Here is a 21,114-nt window from a genome sequence, read left to right as displayed (position 1 = left end):
CTGCATTACCTACACAAACTCATATCCCTATACACTACATTCCATAAGCACACACATTAGATCCTCTACAGTAACACTGATTTTCCTATCCAGTCGGTCCTCTCACACCTCGCCCCTCTGCCAGTCCTTACATTGGCTCCCTGTATCCTATCGGAGTCAATTCAAAGTGCTAACCCATACATTTAAAGCACTGAACAATTCCAGCCCCTCTTATATCTCTTCACTGATCCAGAGGTATGCCCCTCCTCGTACCCTCCGCTCTGCCCGCGACCACCTCCTGACCGCTGCTCGCACCCGTACGGCCAACTCGCGCTTGCAGGACCTCTCACGGGCGGCTCCTCTCCTTTGGAATAACTTGCCTACTGCCATCAGACTCTCCCCTAGTCTTCAATCATTTAAGAAGGGCCTTAAAACCCATCTCTTCAGGAAAGCGTATGGCCTCCCAGAGTAATCTCTCCCTTACATACCTGTCTCTTGCTCTCTCCTATGGGATAGTGCTTTGCTCTCTTCTCCAGCTCTGCTTCACTCCTACCTGATATTTCCTATCCTAATGTTTCTAATACCCCACCTCCTATAGACTGTAAGCTCATTTGAGCAGGGTTCTCTTCAACCTATTGTTCCTGTAAGTTTTCTTGTAATTGTCTTATTTATTGTTACATCCCCCCTCTCAAAATATTGTAAAGCGCTACGGAATCTGTTGGCGCTATATAAATGGCAATAATAATAATAATAATAATCCCCTACACACTCCACTCCCTGTGAGCGAACTCATGGGTGGAACATGTAGGTGGACTTATGGGTGGGCCTTATGGGCATACTCACCGTCAGGCCCTGGGGCCCAGACCTTGAGCTGTGTAAGGGGCCCCAAAAAATGGAGCTGCCTTCCGTTCTTCCAGAACATTGAATTTTGTGACCACAGTTACAAACAGCCTCCAGAGATCCTGTTCTACACCAGACCACTGGAGCCAGACTGCAGCCAGACTGCAGCCAGAGCCCATCACCATCCTCATCTGATTGTAAGCAGGCAATCTAGTATATTATTAGTGACACTAATCTGTAATTGACCTCACATTAAAGGGACAATATAGTCCTCAGAACCACTGCAGCTTAATAAAGTGGTTCTGGTGTCTATAGTTTGTTCTTGCATGCTTTTAAATGTAAACACACACTGTGTGCAGCACTGGCATTAGTTCATATGGCAGATCATATGGGTGGGGCATTGCAATGTCACTGAGGGGGTGGGTGGGAGGGGGGACGGCAAATCTTTATTTTGCCTAGGGCGGCAAAAATCCTTGCACCGGCCTTGCAGGTAGGAAATACATAATCACCCATGACGTGCATTCTGTGGTGCATTGAGGTATGTGTGACGTGCATTGAGGTATGTAGAGAGGGATCTCTTAAAGGACTCTAGGCTTGGGGAAGATTTGAAAGTGTGCGGGAGGTCGTTCCACAATTGCGGTGCTTTGTAGGAGAAGGAGGATCGGGCCACTTTCTTTTTGTATTGAGGTAGACTAAATAAAGTGCTGGTACTGGATCGGAGGTTATAGGAGATGGTAAAAGCTGAGGAGAGCATGTTGCTCAAGTAGGATGGGAGTTTCCCAGAAAAGCTCTTAAACACAAGGCTGGAAAGATGAAGGGTGCATCTGGATTCCAGCGACAGCCAGTTTAGTTCTTTTAGCATATCACAATGGTGGGTCCTGTATACAATGTAGCACAAATCGGCAGAACGAGTTATACAATGTATTGAGTCGATTAATGTGGGATTGCGGTGCAGATGCATAAACTACATCCCCATAATCAATGATTGGCATCAGCATTTTCTGTACAATCTTTTCCTTTACTGTACTGTACTTAACTCAGTGTCAGAAGCTTCCAGCAGACAGAGAGGCATAGACCGGGCCCCAGCTGGACCCAGGTAAATTGTCAATCCGTTCTTAAAAGGAATGATGCTCTTGACACCATAACCATTACAGAAGGCTAGTTATTATATTGCTTGTGGTATTTTTACAAAAATTCAAAAGGAATTCAGTGAATTTGCCAAGAAAGTGCTCCAGATTAATTTCCAGTGGATTGAAACACGTTTCCTAAGTATTATTTTTACAAGCATCTTAATCTCCCAAGGAGCATTTCAACGAACGTCTCATTTGTTCCAGTTTTCTGTGCTCTCTGTAAAAACACGTCTTCCTTGTTCAGTGGAACTTGTGGGACTTTCCAGGGGTATTTGCTGTTTTATTATGTATAATTATTTTGAAGAGAATGTGACATTTTAGATCTGTACAGTTGTGGAAGAACATGTCCAAAAGTGTTTCCAGGCGTCTTATAACCAAAACATCTATAAACAGTAATAATGATAGAAAAAAAAATAATAGTAATAAAGTTTTTTTTTTTTGGATCAGATGTATTTCCATATATAATCTAAATATAATTAATTTGGAAACTATTATTGCATGCCATTCAAAAGTTCACCTGCCACATAAAATCAACTTTATATTAATTAATAGCGCACCGTATGACACATACTACATGATGTATAGAAAATCCTTAGAGCCTTTTAAAATGTGTTTTGTTATAGGTTTTGAACTCTTTATCTGTCTATTCGATACACAATACATATACATACTAATTCCATTAAATTTGAAACCTCTCTTCGGCCCTGCATTATCCTGCACTCCCCCAAAGTTGAAGTCTGGAACGTTATAGAAATTAGTTATATCTTATATAATAAGAAAAAATAATCCTGAATGAATTCCCACCGTTAAAATGCACATCTGCACAGCCACAGTATTTACCCAGTATGATCATGGCATCTCTGGAATTCCAACTTCCTTGTGAGTATTTAACTACATAGATCAGAGCTGAGAAAACAGTAGATGTTTTTAGAACTTCAACTTCCATGATTCTTTGCTAACCCTTAGAATAGCGAAGCATCATGGAAGTTGCTATTTTACAATATCTGGTGATCTACTGTTTGCCCAGATCTAGCATAGAGTATACACCAGGCCATGATTCTCATAAATGCCCTCAACCCCTCTGTTCCTGTGTGTCCAACTTGTCTGGTTACAACTACATGTTTGTTCGTCCACAATTTGTTGGTGCTATATAAATAATAACATAATAATAATAATAATGTAGTCCAGCAATAGTGTTGTCGCGAACCCGGAATTTTCGGTTCGCGAACGGCGAACGCGAACTTCCGCAAATGTTCGCGAACCGGCGAACCGCGCGAACCGCCATTGACTTCAATGGGCAGGCGAATTTTAAAAACAACAGGGACTCTTTCTGGCCACAATAGTGATGGAAAAGTTGTTTCAAGGGGACTAACACCTGGACTGTGGCATGCCAGAGGGGGATCCATGGCAAAACTCCCATGGAAAATTGCACAGTTGATGCAGAGTCTGCTTTTAATCCATAAAGGGCAGAAATCACCTAACATTGACACCTGTCCTCAAAGCCCAGCCCTGATACACACTGACACAGAGCAGAATAGAGACTGTTCCCCCTACATAGGGTCACTTGGCCGATATGGATTGACACCTGTCCTCAAAACCACTGATACACACTGACACAGAGCAGAATAGGGACTGTTCCCCCTACATAGGGTCACTTGGCAGATATGGATTGACACCTGTCCTCAAAACCCCTGATACACACTGACACAGAGCAGAATAGAGACTGTTCCCCCTACATAGGGTCACTTGGCAGATATGGATTGACACCTGTCCTCAAAACCCCTGATACACACTGACACAGAGCAGAATAGGGACTGTTCCCCCTACATAGGGTCACTTGGCAGATATGGATTGACACCTATCCTAATGATCCCTGATACACACTGACACAGAGCAGAATAGAGACTGTTCCCCCTACATAGGGTCACTTGGCAGATATGGATTGACACCTGTCCTCAAAACCCCTGATACACACTGACACAGAGCAGAATAGAGACTGTTCCCCCTACATAGGGTCACTTGGCAGATATGGATTGACACCTGTCCTCAAAACCCCTGATACACACTGACACAGAGCAGAATAGGGACTGTTCCCCCTACATAGGGTCACTTGGCAGATATGGATTGACACCTATCCTAATGATCCCTGATACACAGTGACACAGAGCAGAATAGGGACTGTTCCTCCTACATAGGGTCACTTGGCAGATATGGATTGACACCTATCCTAATGATCCCTGATACACACTGACACAGAGCAGAATAGAGACTGTTCCCCCTACATAGGGTCACTTGGCAGATATGGATTGACACCTGTCCTCAAAACCCCTGATACACACTGACACAGAGCAGAATAGAGACTGTTCCCTGTCCACAGAGACCATGATACACACTGACACAGAGCAGAATAGAGACTGTTCACCGCCCACAGAGACCATGATACACACTGACACAGAGCAGAATAGAGACTGTTCCCCCTACATAGGGTCACTAGGCAGATATGGATTGACACCTATCCTAATGATCCCTGATACACACTGACACAGAGCAGAATAGAGACTGTTCCCCCTACATAGGGTCACTTGGCAGATATGGATTGACACCTGTCCTCAAAACCCCTGATACACACTGACACAGAGCAGAATAGAGACTGTTCCCCCTACATAGGGTCACTTGGCAGATATGGATTGACACCTGTCCTCAAAACCCCTGATACACACTGACACAGAGCAGAATAGGGACTGTTCCCCCTACATAGGGTCACTTGGCAGATATGGATTGACACCTATCCTAATGATCCCTGATACACACTGACACAGAGCAGAATAGAGACTGTTCCCCCTACATAGGGTCACTTGGCAGATATGGATTGACACCTGTCCTCAAAACCCCTGATACACACTGACACAGAGCAGAATAGAGACTGTTCCCCCTACATAGGGTCACTTGGCAGATATGGATTGACACCTGTCCTCAAAACCCCTGATACACACTGACACAGAGCAGAATAGGGACTGTTCCCCCTACATAGGGTCACTTGGCAGATATGGATTGACACCTATCCTAATGATCCCTGATACACAGTGACACAGAGCAGAATAGGGACTGTTCCTCCTACATAGGGTCACTTGGCAGATATGGATTGACACCTATCCTAATGATCCCTGATACACACTGACACAGAGCAGAATAGAGACTGTTCCCCCTACATAGGGTCACTTGGCAGATATGGATTGACACCTGTCCTCAAAACCCCTGATACACACTGACACAGAGCAGAATAGAGACTGTTCCCTGTCCACAGAGACCATGATACACACTGACACAGAGCAGAATAGAGACTGTTCACCGCCCACAGAGACCATGATACACACTGACACAGAGCAGAATAGAGACTGTTCCCCCTACATAGGGTCACTTGGCAGATATGGATTGACACCTATCCTAATGATCCCTGATACACACTGACACAGAGCAGAATAGAGACTGTTCCCCCTACATAGGGTCACTTGGCAGATATGGATTGACACCTGTCCTCAAAACCCCTGATACACACTGACACAGAGCAGAATAGAGACTGTTCCCCCTACATAGGGTCACTTGGCAGATATGGATTGACACATGTCCTCAAAACCCCTGATACACACTGACACAGAGCAGAATAGGGACTGTTCCCCCTACATAGGGTCACTTGGCAGATATGGATTGACACCTATCCTAATGATCCCTGATACACAGTGACACAGAGCAGAATAGGGACTGTTCCTCCTACATAGGGTCACTTGGCAGATATGGATTGACACCTATCCTAATGATCCATGATACACACTGACACAGAGCAGAATAGAGACTGTTCCCCCTACATAGGGTCACTTGGCAGATATGGATTGACACCTATCCTAATGATCCCTGATACACACTGACACAGAGCAGAATAGAGACTGTTCCCCCTACATAGGGTCACTTGGCAGATATGGATTGACACCTGTCCTCAAAACCCCTGATACACACTGACACAGAGCAGAATAGAGACTGTTTCCCCTACATAGGGTCACTTGGCAGATATGGATTGACACCTATCCTAATGATCCCTGATACACACTGACACAGAGCAGAATAGAGACTGTTCCCCCTACATAGGGTCACTTGGCAGATATGGATTGACAAATCCCTGACAAACAGCTACCACATGCAAGGAAGGCAGCAGGGGCGCAAATGACCCACTCCCGACGCGGGAAGGTAGTGACGACAAATATCAATACAGGACTCTTTAGAGGCCCTGTAATTGTAATCAGTCCACTTGAAATCCTTTAACTTTGATCAATTGGAGGGAAGTCTGGTGCAGAGCCACTGACCCATGCGCAGGGCCAGCCTTAGGCCTTTGGGCGCCCTGTGCAAGAAATCTTCCCGACGCGGGAAGGTAGTGACGACAAATAACAATACAGGACTCTTTAGAGGCCCTGTAATTGTAATCAGTCCACTTGCACCAGTGGGGCTAAAAATTAGGCATGCACACATGCCTGAAAAATTTGGTATTGTTGCAGCCGCTGCTGTAGCAGCGGCCAGAAAAATTGATGTTTGTTTCACAGGCAGAAAGTGCCCTAAAACATGGCGGCTTGGTGGAGGATAAGTCACGCAAGTCAAACGTCATTCAGAGCTAAAATACAGCAGTGGACCATTTTTAGCCCAAGGCAGCTCATCTCATCAGGCCTTTTTTAAGCGAATGTATCGCCCAGAGTCAGTCCCTTCGGGATCCATCCCTCATTCATCTTAATAAAGGTGAGGTAATCTAGACTTTTTTGACCTAGGCGACTTCTCTTCTCAGTGACAATACCTCCTGCTGCACTGAAGGTCCTTTCTGACAGGACACTTGAAGCGGGGCAGGCCAGAAGTTCTATCGCAAATTGGGATAGCTCAGGCCACAGGTCAAGCCTGCACACCCAGTAGTCAAGGGGTTCATCGCTCCTCAGAGTGTCGATATCTGCAGTTAAGGCGAGGTAGTCTGCTACCTGTCGGTCGAGTCGCTCTCTGAGGGTGGATCCCGAAGTGCTGTGGCGATGCATAGGACTTAAAAAGGTCCGCATGTCCTCCATCAACAACACGTCTTTAAAGCGTCCTGTCCTTGCCGGCGTGGTCGTGGGAGGAGGAGGAGGAGGATGGAGGAGGACCCCCTTATACGCTGTGTAAAGCATACTTTTTAATTTATTTTGCAAATGCTGCATCCTTTCCGACTTGTTGTAATTCGTTAACATTTCCGCCACTTTCTGCTTATACCGGGGGTCTAGTAGCGTGGACACCCAGTACAGGTCGTTCTCCTTCAGCCTTTTTATACGAGGGTCCCTCAACAGGCAGGACAGCATGAAAGACCCCATTTGCACAAGGTTGGATGCCGAGCTACTCATTTCCCGTTCCTCCTCCGCACTGATGTCATTGAAGGTATGTTCTTCCCCCCAGCCACGTACAACACCACGGGTACCAGATAGGTGACAACGAGCACTCTGGGATGCCTGTTGTGTTTGGTCTTGCTCCTCCTCCTCCTCCTCAAAGCTACAATCCTCCTCTGACTCCTCTTCCTCACAATCCTCTTTCAGCGTTGCCGCAGGTCCAGCAAGCGATGCTGATAAGGCTGTTTCTGGTGGTGATGGTGACCACAACTCTTCCTCTTCCTCTTCACGCTCATCTACAGCCTGATCCAGCACTCTTCGCAGGGCACGCTCCATGAAGAAAACAAATGGTATGATGTCGCTGATGGTGCCTTCGTTGCGACTGACTAGGTTTGTCACCTCCTCAAAAGGACGCATGAGCCTACAGGCATTGCGCATGAGCGTCCAGTAACGTGGCAAAAAAATTCCCAGCTCCCCAGAGGCTGTCCTAGCACCCCGGTCATACAAATATTCATTAACAGCTTTTTCTTGTTGGAGCAGGCGGTCGAACATTAGGAGTGTTGAATTCCAACGTGTAGGGCTGTCGCAAATCAAGCGCCTCACTGGCATGTTGTTTCGCCGCTGGATATCGGTAAAGTGAGCCATGGCCGTGTAGGAACACCTGAAATGGCCACACACCTTCCTGGCCTGCTTCAGGACGTCCTGTAAGCCTGTGTACTTATGCACAAAGCGTTGTACGATCAGATTACACACATGTGCCATGCACGGCACATGTGTCAACTTGCCCAACTTCAATGCCGCTATCAAATTTTTTCCGTTGTCACACACCACTTTGCCGATATCCAGTTGCTGCTGAGTCAGCCACTTTTCCACCTGTGCGTTCAGGGAGGACAGGAGTGCTTGTCTGGTGTGACTCTCTGCTTTCAAGCAAGTCAAACCCAAGACGGCGTGACACTGCCGTATCCGGGATGTGGAATAGTACCTGGGGAGCTGGGGGGGTGCCGTTGATGTGGAGCAAGAAGCAGCGGCACAAGAGGACTCAGCCGAGGAGGTTATGGAAGAGGATGGAGTAGGAGGAGTAGAGGAGGTGGCAGCAGGACTGCCTGCAATTCGTGGCGGTGTCACCAACTCCTCTGCAATGCCACGCATTCCTTGCTTGTCAGCCGTCAGCAGGTTTACCCAATGCGCAGTGTAGGTGATATACCTGCCCTGACCATGCTTTGCAGACCAGGTATCAGTGGTCAGATGGACCCTTGCCCCAACACTGTGTGCCAGACATGCCATGACTTCCTTTTGCACAATCGAGTACAAGTTGGGGATTGCCTTTTGTGAAAAGAAATTCCGGCCGGGTACCTTCCACTGCGGTGTCCCAATAGCTACAAATTTTTTGAACGCCTCAGACTCAACCAGATTGTATGGTAAAAGCTGGCGGGCTAATAGTTCGGACAAGCCAGCTGTCAGACGCTGGGCAAGGGGTGACTTGGTGACATTGGCTTCTTACGCTCAAACATGTCCTTGACAGACACATGACTGTGGGCAGATGAGCGGGAACTGCTCAAGGCGGGAGACGGAGTGGCGGATGGTTGAGAGGGGGCAAGAAGGACAGCAGTGGTTGACGTGGCTGAAGATGCTGGACCAGGAGGAGGATGGCGGCTTAGAGTAGGCGTGCTGCTTGTACTCATGTGTTGATCCCATAGGCGTTTGTGATGTGAGATCATGTGCCTACGCAAAGCAGTTGTACCTAGGTGGGTGTTGGACCTCCCACAACTCAGTTTCCTTTGGCACAGGTTGCAAATGGCATCGCTGTTGTCAGAGGCAGACACACAAAAAAAATGCCACACTGCTGAGCTCTGCAATGACGGCATTCTGGTGGTGGACACAGCATGCGTTGATTGGCGTGCTGTCGGGCTGACCCCGGGTGCCGATGCATGCTGTCTGACTGTGCCACTAGCTCCTTGCGACGACCCCCCCCTGCTTCCAGCTGGTCTTCTCCTCCTCCTCTCTGTCTCCCCATCTGAACTTTCGCCCTGTTCTTCTTCTCTTCTAGCGGGCCCCCACGTGACATCCATGGACGCATCGTCATCATCAACCGCTTCGCTTGTATCTGACAACTCAGAAAAGGAAGCAGCAGCGGGTACAACATCATCATCATCACACCGTACCTCCATGTGTTTAATGCTGCCTGCCTGAGACATATCCCTGTTATCTACATCCTCTAGCAATAATGGTTGCGCATCACTCATTTCTTCAAACGGGTGTGTGAATAACTCCTCTGACATACCAAGTAAAGCGGCTGTGGTGCTAGTTTTGGTGGTGGCGGCAGGCGGGTGAGTGCTATCTTGAGAGGTGCCTGAAGCTAAGCTGGAGGAGGATGGTGCGTCAAGGTTCCGAGCGGAGGCTGTACAAGATTGGGTGTCCTGTGTTAGCCAGTCAACTAAGTCCTCAGAACTTTTCAAGTTCAGGGTACGTGGCTTCTGAAAACTGGGCATTATTCTAGGGCAAAAGGGAATCACAGCACCACGACCACGACGGCCCCTGCGGGGTGGCCTGCCTCTGCCTGTCATTTTTTCGGGGATTTGTGGTACTATGCGTGCAAGCTACTGTGAGACCAGATATGATTGGCAATGTGCACTGGAACAGTTCTGCAGAGCACACACTGTAGGCCTGAGACACCCACTTGAAGACAAGTAACTGCTATTCAATCTATAACAGTGAAAAACAAATTTTGTTTTTAAAAGCACGCTATAGAGACACCAGATATGATTGGCAATGTGCACTGGAACAGTGCTGCAGAGCACACACTGTAGGCCTGAGACACCCGCTTGAAGACAAGTAACTGCTATTCAATCTATAACAGTGAAAAACAAATTTTGGTTGTAAAAGCACGCTATAGAGACACAAGATATGAGTGGCAACTGTCAAAGCACGCTGGCACAGGTCTGCAGAGCACACGCTGAAGTAGGCCTGACACCAAGATGCTTGCAGACAACTAACTGATCTTCTATTACAGTGAAAAAAAATTATTTCTTTTAAATCTAAAGCTTAACCAATTGTTAAAACAGATATGAGTGGTGGCACTGGGCAAATAGGCACAGTATCCAATGTGAACCTCACACAGAAGCTGGCAGGCAGGCAACTGCTCTTCTATTACAGTGGAAACAAAATTTTGGTTGTAAAAGCACGCTATAGAGACACCAGATATGATTGGCAACTGTCAAAGCACGCTGGCACAGGTCTGCAGAGCACACGCTGAAGTAGGCCTGAAACACAGACGCTTGCAGACCACTAACTGCTCTTCTATTACAGTGAAAAAAAATTATTTCTTTTAAATCGAAAGCTTAACCAATTGTTAAAACAGATATGAGTGGTGGCACTGGGCAAATAGGCACAGTATCCAATGTAAACCTCACACAGAAGCTGGCAGGCAGGCAACTGCTCTTCTATTACAGTGGAAACAAAATTTTGGTTGTAAAAGCACGCTATAGAGACACCAGATATGATTGGCAACTGTCAAAGCACGCTGGCACAGGTCTGCAGAGCACACGCTGAAGTAGGCCTGAAACACAGACGCTTGCAGACAACTAACTGCTCTTCTATTACAGTGAAAAAAAAAATATTTATTTTAAATGTAAAGCTTAACCTATTGTTAAAACAGATATGAGTGGTGGCACTGGGCAAATAGGCACAGTATCCAATGTGAACCTCACACAGAAGCTGTCAGGCAGGCAACTGCTCTTCTATTACAGTGAAAAAAAAATATTTATTTTAAATGTAAAGCTTAACCTATTGTTAAAACAGATATGAGTGGTGGCACTGGGCAAATAGGCACAGTATCCAATGTGAACCTCACACAGAAGCTGGCAGGCAGGCAACTGCTCTTCTATTACAGTGGAAACAAAATTTTGGTTGTAAAAGCACGCTATAGAGACACCAGATATGATTGGCAACTGTCAAAGCACGCTGGCACAGGTCTGCAGAGCACACGCTGAAGTAGGCCTGAAACACAGACGCTTGCAGACAACTAACTGCTCTTCTATTACAGTGGAAAAAAAATATTTATTTTAAATGTAAAGCTTAACCTATTGTTAAAACAGATATGAGTGGTGGCACTGTGCAAATAGGCACAGTATCCAATGTGAACCTCACACAGAAGCTGGCAGGCAGGCAACTGCTCTTCTATTACAGTGAAAAAAAAATATTTATTTTAAATGTAAAGCTTAACCTATTGTTAAAACAGATATGAGTGGTGGCACTGGGCAAATAGGCACAGTATCCAATGTGAACCTCACACAGAAGCTGGCAGGCAGGCAACTGCTCTTCTATTACAGTGGAAACAAAATTTTGGTTGTAAAAGCACGCTATAGAGACACCAGATATGATTGGCAACTGTCAAAGCACGCTGGCACAGGTCTGCAGAGCACACGCTGAAGTAGGCCTGACACCCAGACGCTTGCAGACAACTAACTGCTCTTCTATTACAGTGAAAAAAAAATATTTATTTTAAATGTAAAGCTTAACCAATTGTTAAAACATATATGAGTGGTGGCACTGGGCAAGTAGGCACAGTATCCAATGTGAACCTCACACAGAAGCTGGCAGGCAGGCAACTGCTCTTCTATTACAGTGGAAACAAAATTTTGGTTGTAAAAGCACGCTATAGAGACACAAGATATGATTGGCAACTGTCAAAGCACGCTGGCACAGGTCTGCAGAGCACACGCTGAAGTAGGCCTGAAACACAGACGCTTGCAGACAACTAACTGCTCTTCTATTACAGTGAAAAAAAATATTTATTTTAAATGTAAAGCTTAACCTATTGTTAAAACAGATATGAGTGGTGGCACTGGGCAAATAGGCACAGTATCCAATGTGAACCTCACACAGAAGCTGGCAGGCAGGCAACTGCTCTTCTATTACAGTGAAAAAAATATATTTATTTTAAATGTAAAGCTTAACCTATTGTTAAAACAGATATGAGTGGTGGCACTGGGCAAATAGGCACAGTATCCAATGTGAACCTCACACAGAAGCTGGCAGGCAGGCAACTGCTCTTCTATTACAGTGAAAAAAAAATATTTATTTTAAATGTAAAGCTTAACCAATTGTTAAAACAGATATGAGTGGTGGCACTGGGCAAGTAGGCACAGTATCCAATGTGAACCTCACACAGAAGCTGGCAGGCAGGCAACTGCTCTTCTATTACAGTGGAAACAAAATTTTGGTTGTAAAAGCACGCTATAGAGACACCAGATATGATTGGCAACTGTCAAAGCACGCTGGCACAGGTCTGCAGAGCACACGCTGAAGTAGGCCTGAAACACAGACGCTTGCAGACAACTAACTGCTCTTCTATTACAGTGAAAAAAAAAATATTTATTTTAAATGTAAAGCTTAACCTATTGTTAAAACAGATATGAGTGGTGGCACTGGGCAAATAGGCACAGTATCCAATGTGAACCTCACACAGAAGCTGGCAGGCAGGCAACTGCTCTTCTACTACAGTGAAAAAAAAATATTTATTTTAGATGTAAAGCTTAACCTATTGTTAAAACAGATATGAGTGGTGGCACTGGGCAAATAGGCACAGTATCCAATGTGAACCTCACACAGAAGCTGGCAGGCAGGCACCTGCAATTACATTACACAGGGAAAAAAAAAAAAAAGCAGCCTGATGTTATAGCCCTAAAAACTGCTTTTTGGGGTGCTGTCCTTACAGCAGAGATCAGATGAGTCCTTCAGGATTGTAGTGGACACTGAATACCCTAGCCTAGCTATCAATTTCCCTATGTAATCAGCAGCAGCTAAACTTTCCCTCCTCTCACTAAGCATGCATCTTCCGAATGAATCGAAAATGGATGCTGGGAGGGAGGTTGGAGGGTGTGGAAGGGAGGGAGTGCTGCTGATTGGCTGGAATGTGTCTGCTGACCGAGAGGCACAGGGTCAAAGTTTGCCCAATGATGACGAATAGGGGGCGGATCGAACTGCGCATGTGTCCGCCCGCCGCGGCGAACGCGAACACGCTAAGTTCGCCGGGAACTGTTCGCCGGCTGACAGTTCGGTACATCACTATCCAGCAACAGCCGGCTTTTATACTCCTAATGTAGGCAGCTTAATGTGTAGGTAAATTGAAGTAATAATGGGGATTCCTTATTGTATGAGAGCCATTGGCTCGATACTTATCACAATTGCATGTACATCACATTAACTGTGAAAGCCCTCAATGAGTGTGCAATCATTCTGTGATTTCTCACAATGTCCTTTGATTGCTCCTTTTGATTTATAAAGAGGCAAAATTCAAATTCAAATAAATAAATCAATTTTTTTGTATACAAAGCATTATTTTATTGTCATTTGCTGCTCCTGGCTGATGTTGCACACTGTTACTCACTCTGTTGATCATTTTTCTTTCTACCATCCTTGACAGACTCAATTTTTTTGTATATCTGATCTCTGATTTCCGTTGACTTTGGCTTGTCTATGATTTTTCTATTACTCTGTTTAACATTAGGCTCTGAATTTCTTCGGCATTTAAAGATTGTTATTTATTCAGTTCTTATTCCTGTCTATTCAAATATAGGGATTCAGTTCCAATATATGGCTCAACAAAGTCCACCACTATGTGACAGTACGCCAATATAGGTGCACTTGTGTATTTTTGATTGGTCCCTACAGGATTTTGGTGGGAGTAGTCATTGAAGTGATGGCATACACCCAAATCTACATAGTTTTATGTATTCTTGTACACACCATTTATCTAGTCACCTTTTTATGTGGTACTAAACAAATATATACAAGTTCAATACAGGTAGGCCTCCAGTAACCTGTTCATTAGCAGTATTGTTTCTCTGGAATGTTGGTTTGTCACAAACTAGTAAGCACACAATAAACCAGTTAATAAACAAATCACCACAGACAAGATGTTACAGAACATGTGTGATTCAAGGAGCTTGCAATTCACCCACAGTTTTGATAAATAAGACAGGAGAAAATATTCATTTGACAACACCTCGAGGAAAGGGTTGGCTAAAGCTGAGTTGCAGATTTTTTTTCAAACACTAAAACTTTGGCCCAAGTTTTGCATGTTCATTATCAACTCACTATTGATAAATAATTTCTGATTAAGAGCACTTAATTTTCTAAGCTTGCAAAATCTAGTTATTTTTTACAATACAAAAAGCCTTCATCTTTACTTAGGAGATAATTGAGTCAAGCACTATACTAAACTCAATTATTTCCAAACACAAAAACACACAAAACCCCCAAAATACCTTAAAACACATAAACCCCCCACAAAAGTTACATCACCTGATAGCCCTGATCTGGTTGACCAGCATATCCCCAAATCACCCAGATCAGTTCAGGGGTTCAGGAATTTCCTGGTCATAGTTTTTACCGACCGCACGCATGGTCCCATGCCCAAAACGGTCCCATAGAATCGCGGCTAAGTGCCGCTGGCGGCCGACCGGGAACCGCAAAGTCTTTATGCCGAAAAGTCTTTTGGCAAGAGGCTGGCCAGTAGGCTCTTCCAAGCACCCGTGACGAGGTTCAGTCAGTCACATAGGAGTTGCTCCTATTAATTAACTATAAATTGCCTAGCTCCAAGTGCTACTTTCATAAATAGCTTGTTTTTGTCATTCTTCAGGCTCTCGTAGGCTCCCAGTAAGTTTTGAGAGGAAAAAAATTCAATGATCATTGTCTAATTGATAAATTCAACTATTAATTGGCAGCTTAACATTAGTGAAAACTGGAGCCTCCGGCAGCAGGTTAAATTATATTTTTAAGTTGACGTAAGTCGAGCAGAGAAAGGTACCACCTCATTAAAGTTTTAATTCCCTGTTTATTATGGGTGACAATTTAGATGTTCTTTCTAAAATGTTCTGCCTGTTTCAATACAGACATTTTTTGGCTGATATTGTGATGTTGGCACATCATATAACACTATGGAATTGCTGAAATGTTGTTCATAAGTATTTGTTATATTCAGGCAAGGAACTAGATAGACACAGTTTTTCAAACCAAGTGTATTGTTGTACTGCTGTAGAGTGACGTCCACTTTTATAGACCACTTATTATTATATTCGGATTATAAATAATAATAATAATAATAATAATAATAATAATAATAATAATATAGTAATAAAGCGCCAACAGATATATTATTATTATAGGTTGGGGCATTGACTGTGTTTACCGAAACATGAATATGGCATCCACTGGAGAGGCACATGAATGGTATTAATGTACAATTCCCATGCTACCACAATAAATCAATTAATTATTCAAATATCATCATATATGATTATTGTTATGAATAATTACTAGGCATTGTGTCTGTTCTGTGGACTTCCTTAGAACTGAACTGGAGCAGATGTACCATTAGTGTTCAGTGTGCTTCTTCCATTAGGAGCGTTTGATTCTATTAATTTTGCTAGACATTTTCTATTGAACAAAAAATATTGAGATTTTTCAAAACTAATTACACAAATGGTTGTTTTCCTTCTCTTTTTATATTTTAGCTTATACAGAAAAAAAAATTTGTGTGGACTATTATAGCATTAAATATCAATTAATATATTTATAATGACTTGTAGTTTTTGAATATAAGAATATTGGCTTTCATAATATTTAATATTATTATTCTATTTCATATTGTCATTTGTCTTCCCTTTCATTTGCTGAATATTTTACTTGAATTATTTTAATTAAAAAAAAAAAAAGAGGCAATTGTTGAGGTTATGTGAGTGTTGATTAACCACACAATATTTAGGTGTTGTTTCGAAGATTGTGTTTTTCAAACTGACTTGAACTAAGATAATACTTTTCATTAGAGCATTATTAGTGCATAGTCAATTTGAAGATATTTCTTTAATTCTATTATCACACCTGAATTTCTATATTAAACCTTTACAGATGGATCCCTATGTTTTTTCTTTTCGAAAATTATTAATTAAAAGCCCTTACATGAATTCCCATAGCTATTTCACAATCTTATAAATCAACATACTTTCAGTTGTTTTTCTCAATCCCATCTGTTGTATTGTTTAAGGTTTCTATTTTTCTGTAATATTGCATTGCATTTACTTTCTCCTTTGTGTTGGATGTTGCCATGCAAAAGGTTTATTCTCTAAATAATAGACTTGTGCATGGTGGGATTGTTTGGTTCAGCTGAATCATTTTTCCCGAAATTGAAATAATTGAAATATTGTTTGTGACCTCTATGACAGTATGGCTGGGCTGAACATTGTTTCTGAAAAAATATATGAAGAAACATTCAGACAACTCAAAAAGTTTGAGAAAATGGACCAATCAGAGTACTGCAAAATATATGCTACATTTGTCAGCCACAGCATTAAAACCACTGACAGCCAGGGCTGCCAATTCAAAATTTTGGGCCCCTTGCACAACTCAAAGCATGGGGCCCTAGGCCTTGCTCAAGAGTCTGTGCACAAGGCCTGCCCCCGAGACTGCCCACAAGGGTAAGAAAAGACTATGTAGTGTGTGTTTATAGTGGATGCAGTGTGTGTTTGCTTATAGTGGATGCAGTATGTGTGTGTACAGTGGATGCAGTGTGTGTGTATGTGAATAGTGGATGCAAAGTGTGTGCACGTATAGTGGATGCAGAGAGTGTGCGTATAGTGGATGCAGTGTGTATAGTGGATGTAGTGTGCATAGTGGATGCATTGCTTGTAGTGGATGCAGTGTTTGTAGTGGATGCAGTATCTGTGTTTTTGTAGTGGATGCAGTGTGTGTAATAGATGCAGTATCTGTGTTTGTGTAGTGAATGCAGTGTATGTGTTTGTGTAGTGGATTCAGTATCTGTGTTTGTGTAGTGAATGCAGTGTCTGTGTTTGTGTAGTGTAGGCAGTGTGTGTAGTAGTTGCAGTGTCTGTGTTTGTGTAGTGAATGCAATGTCTGTGTTTGTGTAGTGGACACAGTATCTGTGTTTGTGTAGTGGATGCAGTGTGTGTAGTAGATGCAGTATCTGTGTTTGTGTAGTGAATGCAGTGTATGTGTTTGTATAGTAGATGCAGTATCTGTGTTTGTGTAGTGGATGCAGTATTTGTGTTTGTGTAGTAAATGCAGTGACTGTGTTTGTGTAGTGGATTCAGTAGCTGTGTTTGTGTAGTGAATGCAGTGTCAGTGTTTGTTTAGTGGATGCAGTATCTGCGTAGTGCATGTAGTGTGTGTTTGTGGTGTTGGATAAGAGCTATGGGGGGTGAGCAGCTTTTTAAAATGTATAAAAAAGTATATTTATTTCCCTCTTCCTGCCTTTTACCTGAGGGATTGGAGACACAGATTCCATGGTAGTCTGGTGTCACACCAGGTGTTGTCTTGGCCTCCAAATTCTTTAGATCTCAATCCAGTTGAGCATCTGCGTTATTTGCTGGAACAACAAATCAGAACCATGGATGCCCCACTTCCAACTTTCCCATCAGTCGTCTTTTGCGTATATTCAGGACCCTGATTAGCGAATCAAACAAACATGTTCAACCATTGTTCTAATTGTTTGATCGGGTATATGTCCACATGGCGCTTTTAAAATATGGCAACAGCCGATCGGTGCAAATCTGAATGGATAGGTCCAAAAAAAATAAAGAATTAAGGTGAATAAAAAACAAACAAAAAAAAAACACATTTAGAAAATATAGTCCAAAATAGGCCAGTTGTGAGTTAATATAAGCTGGGTAAATACACTGCAGAACTATATCTGAACTGGAATTACTTATACCTCATTTGAAATTTCTTATAGACTAATAATACATACAGTATAAACCCATTGTGAGTATATTGTCTTTGAAACTGAACAGTGATCCCATCCATCGCAATTTCAATGACTAAAGCTAGCAGATAAAGCCCCACTTACATTTCTTTTTACTCTACATCGGGGGTGCCCAAAAGTTAGATTCCCAGATGTTTTAAAACTACAGATTCCATGATGCTTTGTCATTCTTAAGACATGCAAAGCATCATGGGAGTTGAAGTTCTACAATGTCTGAGAATCTACCTGCTCTAGATATAGTCTTTATGTGGCAGAGAAGTACATTTATTTGACATTATTTTGTTCAGTCCCACTGAATAGTTGAGAGGAACTGTCCAAATCACCTGTATTGTACAGATTCATAATTCTGACCAAGGAATATGTACTTACTGTATGTAGTCATTATTCGCACAAACTGACATTATTTTTATATTTTATGGTATTTTTAAAGTTTTTTACTTCCAAAACTATGAGCACGTTGGTTAGTCTGAAAAATAAAGATAAATGTTTTCTATTATAACATCTTAGAACAAGTACAACATATCACAACTAAAGGATAGTATGTAATCTCTAATAGTGTTTATTACTCACAATTTTTCTATAGGGTTATTAAAAATTAAAATAATTAATTGATTAAATATATATTGGTTTAACTTTTATTTATTCCTGTAACTGTAATAGATACATGAAATACAATTATTTTTTTTTTTAAAGTTCATTTGTTAGTTAATCATCACAATTTTTTTGTAAATGTGACCTTTTATTTTCTTAAATGAATAGAACATTGTAGTGAAAGAGTTAATACATGCATCTTGCTTGAAAACAAATGTACATTTGCAGGATTATTGACATGCATTGTTATGTTTTGGAATGTAAGCATTAAAGTGGTAATATAAGGGTGAAATCTGCCAGAGTCATTCTATTACTAAGAAAGTACGTAAAAGCCCTACAAACATTTAAACCATTATGAAAAATAGAAAAATACAAAAAAACAAACAAAAAAACAGGACATTAATTAGACTGCAGCTGTTATGTAATTAACAAAGTATGTGTTTCTGAGTACATTCAAAAAATGTTGAAAATTGGGCTTTAAATGTTCTTATATTTTGTAGGTAGTTTATGAGAGAAAAACATCTATTTATATGTTTTAAAGTATTAACTAATTGTGTAAAGTGTTATGTAAGAAGTTGTTCAGAAGTTTCGAACGAAATAGCAGAGGTGGAATGTGCTCTATTGAAAATACATGTGACAGACTGGCATCGCTAAGCTCAAAGCAGAGGGTCAGTTTAAACCCTCTCAGCTGCCAAAATATCCATCTGCTCTTTCATCTGAGAGAAAATACATTTTTTTTTTCCGTTTTATGTGGTCCTTCAACGATTTATTAAATGTTTCCACTCTTGACACGCATATTGAATAAGAAGCATTTAACCCGTGACTCTAAAATATATAGAGATATTACAGGTAAAAGTTATCCTTCTTGCAATATGGACACCTGGTGCAAGAATACATTTAACAGCTTTTTAAACAGATTCCAAAAGATATCTCTCATAATCCTACACATGTGGGAAAAGAGATGGTCAAGACATTTTGCCGGAAGTTGTGCCAGATACACCTTAAATTTAATTCCACACTAGAGCCAGATTGCCCAGTGCAGCTGTTGTTTATTAGGAACACAGTTCCAGCATTATTTTGGCAAGATGAGTTACTAAGTATATGATTCTTAATTTTAGGTGAGGAAAATCAACCATGGATACAGAGATAATCACATAAAAAGTTTTAGAGCAACATAAAAATATTATTTTCTGTTTTTTTTTCTTCATTTTAGTAATGTTACCCATTGTATATTGTAAAATCTGTTAGCAATTCAGTTATTTTAATGTTTTTTTTATTAAAGTAGCATGTTTGATTCTTGACTACGTATAACTTGACTGCTTGAAAGCAGATCAGCCATGTTTTCGACATACCATAATTCTAGTTCTTCTGTTGCAATGTAGTTTTCTTTTTCCAATATGTCTTGTTTTTTTTTTTACATTTTATAAATTTACAGACTCAATGTTACCTCATTTTATGAAGAAGCACAGTCAACATCTATAATCTCAGATAGCCTTTAGAATTTAAGCCCTCAGCAAACTTCATAACCTGACAGTTGGCTGATCTGTTGACCATCAATTAAGTGACAACGCAAGTGCATCCAATTATTCTGGTGCAACCAAATCGCTAACCTAATGATTTTAAATATTAATTATCTTTACACAAATAACTTGAAATGAGACAGATTAATACAAAATACTTTAAAATTAGAATCAGAAAACAAGTTTTATATGCAAAAATGGGACAAATCTGCCTTAAAAAATACTTAAGCAAATATTACTATATATATGCAGCCATAATGATTGATTCTCAGTGTATGCTGATCTATAATATATGGAGTCTGAAAAATGAAATTGATAAATACAAGTACAAGCAAATTCGTATTATATTTTTAAGGAAAAGTACAATGAAAATACCTAAATATTTTTTTTAAATGAAAGTTTTATGTACAACCAAACTACAAAAAAAAAAAAAAAAACAGAACAAAAATATAACTTTATACCATTTCTGTTAAATACAAAATACATACATTTTATTGAAATGACAATGTCACAATACTGGAATGATTGCTCAAGACAAAAAAAAAAAAAAAAGTAAAAACATTAAAATTGGATATCACTATATGCGGACGATGTCCTAATCTCCATTACAGATCCTGTACCATCATTGGATGAATTGATGAAAGTTATAACTGAATTTGGAAATTATTCCAATCTCAAGCTGAATGTAGATAAAACAACAATATTAGCAAAAAATCTAAGTAAGGAAGATAGAGGGAAGATTGGGAATAAATATGACTTCGCTTGGGCTAAGAAACATTTGCAATATTTAGGTATCAAAATTACAAGTAACCCAAGTAAAATCATAGAGAACAATATTCTCCCTATGATGAAACAAATAAATAAACAACTTAAAGACCTAAGAACTGCAG

Source organism: Pelobates fuscus, chromosome 2, assembly GCF_036172605.1.
Source record: "Pelobates fuscus isolate aPelFus1 chromosome 2, aPelFus1.pri, whole genome shotgun sequence".
Classification (NCBI taxonomy): domain Eukaryota; kingdom Metazoa; phylum Chordata; class Amphibia; order Anura; family Pelobatidae; genus Pelobates; species Pelobates fuscus.
This window is presented reverse-complemented; position numbering follows the sequence as displayed.